General features: G+C 41.5%; 1 protein-coding gene and 1 non-coding gene across 2 annotated transcripts in view; one reads left to right on the top strand and one right to left on the bottom strand.

Annotated features, from left to right (window-relative positions):
• Positions 1-5,000, top strand: part of LOC140939239 (carbohydrate sulfotransferase 11-like) — a 13,933-nt gene that overhangs the window by 7,283 nt on the left and 1,650 nt on the right. The window lies entirely within an intron of this gene.
• Positions 992-1,064, bottom strand: Trnat-ggu (transfer RNA threonine (anticodon GGU)). The gene has a single exon. It is a non-coding gene; the product is annotated as a tRNA-Thr (tRNA).

Genomic DNA, 5,000 nt, shown 5'->3' with positions numbered 1-5,000 from the left:
CAAGCGAATAAAACAATTTTTTTTCTTTTAAAATAGTGACATTGACATTTTCATTCTAAAAAATAAAGTACTCTATTTGAAAAAGAATCAAAAGAATCAATTTTGAATTTTAAAAGATTGAGAAATACCCATTCAAAGTGGACAGATAGTGGCTAAAAATATATATATATGTATCTACGTGTCGCAACTGTTCATCAGTAGCATGACTAAAATGCGGACAGTTCCACAATTGGTTTCGGCTCCATTAAATCCTAAATCATGTTATTCCAAAAGCTCGCAGTGCAGTCTATGGCAACCTAATAGCCCCCGCCAACCATCCCGCAAGAGACTTGAACCTTCGGCCTCGTTCGCTCTGAAATTCCTCGTTGGATCGCATTTCCCCGCAAAAATAACTGGCTACGGCCCTGAGGTACCAGCTGGTCTTCAAAAAACACGTAAACCAAATGGGACGCACCCATTGAATTCACCTGAGCAAGGAATAATGCCGGATGTGGACCAAAATCAGTCAAGATCTATAAAAAGGAACAAGAGTAGCAAGGCTTCAAAGCCAAAGGTATTCATTATCGGTTATTATTGTTAAAACCATCCAAATCTCTTCAATATCTATTTCAATCTTAATACAGTCGAACATCCCGTAAGTGACTGCCAAAACGCGAAGACTTAGTGGTCGCTTACGAGAGGTGGTCGTTTACAAGAACCGAACGACAGGGGGTCTCTTCCGACAAGAGGTCCCGACACGTTTATTCAAGGAAGATAATTCGTCGCATGCATCTTCTAAGCGTTGTATTGTGTGTAGTTCCACGTTGTCGCTTAAAGCCAACCTTATTCTCTAATATAACTAGCATAGTACAAAGGGAACATAGAGATCACGCCGATGCGTCAAGTGGTCGCCTCAGAGGTTAAAAACAAAGGAAAAACTGAAAGTGAAGAATGATCATCGCAGTAAATTTTCCAATTTAAGTAATTGGAAAGAAGAAGCCTGAAAGAATCAGGGCTTCAACGGGATTCGAACCCGTGACCTCCGCGTTACCGGTGCGTTGCTCTACCAACTGAGCTATGAAGCCACACATTGGGAAAGTGTTTTAAGTCATCAGGGTATCCGGTTAAAAGAAAATCAAGCCTGTCCACCCTTACGGGAGTGCCCGGACTGCTGTGTAGAATTCGTAGCAACTGGTCCTTCTTTGGAGAAAGGGAGACGATGTTGTTGGGTGGCGGAGCACTGGATTGCGGGGTGCTTTGTGCCACATTTGAAACAAACATGGTCGAATCGACAACCCGCGCAATATCTCCCTACATGAAATGTCTAGCAGGACCCTTTAGGAAAGGACTGGCGAGGCCGTGATCGCGTAGGAACCCCACAATTGACCTTGTCCGAGCTAAAGTGCGATTTTGTCCGAAAATTTATTACCGCCTTAAGCCATAGCTCCCAGTGCACAGAATCCCATGGGTACTGGTCAGGGGCTAACTGCCTAAGATAACGAAATTGTTCGTTTTAAAAATACCAGTCACCCGGTTTGGCTGAAATGTCGCGAATGATCTCGCAATATTTCATAAGTTGCGGGGCTTCATGGTGAAATTTCAGGGGCACCCACGGCAATTTTCGCGAAAATATCTGTTCGGAAGACGATTTGAGATCTAGAATTTTCGGAGCATTTCTTGTAAAATTTCTTGCTTGCCTGCCTCTCCTAGGATTTTCGAACATCTACAAAATGGTATAATTACCCATTTTTGACGGGTTTTGACCCTAAAAAAGGCCACCTAGAATTTTCGGGAGCCTTTTCCTGGCTGAAATCTTCGATAAGGTAAGTTTTTATCCCTATAATTTTCGGGTCATTAGACTTTCAGCTAGGAAATCCGAACAGATGAAAAGTTTTTAGGGGATAAAAATATGCCTATATCTACCGTTTGAATCAGCAAAAAACGTTCAACAATGCTATGTTAAGTGGTTTTGAACTATATCCTCGTTGGGTGCCCCTGAAATTTCTCTGTAAATATGGCTACAAAAGTATTGAAAGCTGATAGCCATTGATTAAAGCTATGAATTTTCTTAGAGGGTTGAAAAGGCTCCAGGGTCAACTGGGGTTGTCTCGGGGAGCTATCAGTGGACTTGAAAGATAAAGAATACTTTTCAGTAGCTGGGGAGACGGAAAGTAGTGCCCCGAAATCTATATACTCATTTGCCCAGATTTTCCTTTTAAGTTTGGAAGTTAAGTTACTACCTAGAGCTACGGCTATACTAGCAAATGGTTTTTTGTTGCCTGGTAACAAGAGCGGATTGGATGACATACTTGGAGGTGTACTTTCGGTCAGAAGAGAAACCTCTTCATCAACCACCGCCTCTACGCCAGTAGGCTTGTCCTGTCACTTGTCAACTTGCGTTTGGGGAATCTTTTCAAAGGCCCGTTGAACTGCCTCGGTTACAGCGAGGGAAATAGACGAAGTTAAGGCGTTTACATCCACCGTCATCAAATTAGCTGTGTTGGAATTTGCAGCTGCTAAACTTGTATGCTCTGTCTCAGGAGCCGTCTCTGTCAGGTTGGACTGCACTTAAAGGGGGCGCCACCTTAAGTGCAGGCAAAATAGGTTGTTGGCGCTTGTTGGGAAGCATGACTTATCAAAAAAGACCGTTACGGTTAATTAACTCCATGTAAGATAAAAATTTCCTGTCTAACATTCTTTAGAGGGGCAGAACCCACGAGTACGCGAGAACAATGTTGGAATGACAGAACAGGGGAGGAGAAGTCGAAGTTAACATAAAGAAAAACATCCTGGGCCAAGTTCCAGTCAAACGAGCACAACAAAAATCAATAATAACAACAATAGACAATCAAATTAAAATAAAACAAAATCAACGCAGGTACAGAATACCGAGTGCATTGGGCACACCCGATAAATATCAGGCGGCCGGAGATATGTTGTACCCTCAAAAGTGGTATCTGACTGCAAATTATAAACCCAAACTTTCCGGGCAGCAAACAAAGGGTTTCAAAAGGAACCTATGGAATCAGAGTTTACAGCCAGTGTCGTGCTCAAATAAATAGGCAACGACTAAAACGCACAAAGACTGACACAATAAATGCTGGCCGCTAAACTGCGACTCATGGTGTACAGTCAGTGTCGAGCTCAAAAGCAAGAGGCAGCGAAAAAGCAAATAATCAAAGGCTGACACAATCGTAAACACAATTGTTTCAGTCAATATCAAAGGAACTGGCCCGAGGATCAAAAAACGTAAAGAATAACATCAACGGTACGCTACTAAATGTCAACACTAGACAAGAGCCGCATAGACTTAAGTACTGCCCCTCTAAAACTACGATAGAGCTTATATTGCCCCATACTATTCAAATGAACGCCATCAGCAGCATAAAAATTATGACGAGCCTTCCAGAAACCTCTGTGACCCCAATAGATCGCGTAAGGGATGGGTTCCAAGTAGCCTGCGAACGACAGACGTCTCTCCGAGGAGAAACGTCTGCCGTTCGCAGGCTAGGTTCCAAGACAACCCGTAGGTAACGTGTTAAAAGATCTAGCAGAGCGCCGACGAATGGTTTGTTGGCATACACACACGAATTTTACCCCGTAAGAATCGTGCAACAAACGAACGAAGTCCTCAAGTTCTGACCCAACTTGTAGAGAAGACTGAAATCAGGGTAGGTCATTACATTAGTACCAAGTTACACGATAACTATGTCGGGGCGTGTAGATCGAACTACGTGCAGATCAAATTTGATCGTTTTTGCTACTGTACGCCCACCAATGCCATGCCAAGTTATATCGGCGGGAGCCGTAATTTGTAGTGATAAATCAAGGTTCCGATATGATGTTCAATGAACTTCTGCAGGCGTCGCATAAAAGAGTGCCCCGAGATTAAAACATGAGGTGTTGGGGTAACCATAACTCTCTAAAGAAAGAAGGATTAAAATTAAAAAGAAACTTGCCTGAAAATTTTCAACTAAGCGTCAAAGGGATGGCACTAGTACAGGCTGATGGTAATAGTTGGAAGGGCCGCGCGAAACATATAACAAGTCTTTTATACAGCACTAAACACGTTCGATCTCCTGATTGGCTAGGGAACCACAGCCTGCACACTGCTGATAAGAAACGGGAAATGCCTCGAAATAAAATGACATTATAATTCCATCTTCTCATCATAATGATTGTTTTTCATTGGTAAATAAATTTTTAATCTTTTTCTGCTCTGAATCATGGATATAAGCGCTTAAAGTCAGAAAGAAGGACTCCTTGATCTTTTCGTCGTCATATGAACTCCAATCAATCCGTTTTGCGGATCGGGTTTACCGACCGGTAATCGATCAATTAAAATATTATCATATTGTGCTAATTTTCTACCAGATACGTAAAATCGATCAGCCAGTATATTATCAATTGGTAATCTGTCGTGTAAAATCGTTCATATGTCTGTACGATCGATCAATTGTCCGTAATCAACCATGATAAGCTGTTCCAAATTTTGATCAGTTTTGCTAATTATCGATCAGTTCATTGTTGATCAGCGTAAACTCGGCTTGTATAATCTACCATTGCGCGTATTTTCATTCAGTTGTGACTAAAATCGATCAGTTGTTGTTATATGATCGATCAGTAGTGCGTATTTTCATTCAGTTGTGCCTAAAATTAAAGCGAAAGGCGGTGTAAAATTTTTAAAGAAAGAAAAATTAACGGGACGTACAAAAAGAAACAAAAACCCAGGGAGCAGATGTTGAGAGTAATATTCTTCTCACAGCGACCTTGAAGATGAAATGTTGTTACAGTAATCAATTTGTGAAAGATTGATCTGAAATTTTAAAAGTGCGTGAAACTAAAGCTATTCAGTTTTCTAGGCGCCAGGAATGGATTAGGTCGAGAATTCTGGGCTAAAATGATAGAAGTTAAAATCGCACAACTGATCGATTTTAGTCACAACTGAATGAAAATACGCACAACTGGTAGATAGTACAAGCCGAGTTTACGACTGATTATCAGCAAAACTGATCGAAATC

This window comes from Porites lutea, chromosome 5 (assembly GCF_958299795.1).
Source record: "Porites lutea chromosome 5, jaPorLute2.1, whole genome shotgun sequence".
Classification (NCBI taxonomy): Eukaryota; Metazoa; Cnidaria; class Anthozoa; order Scleractinia; family Poritidae; genus Porites; species Porites lutea.
Note: the sequence above shows the minus strand (reverse complement) of the source record. Positions and strands in the feature narration are given on the sequence as shown.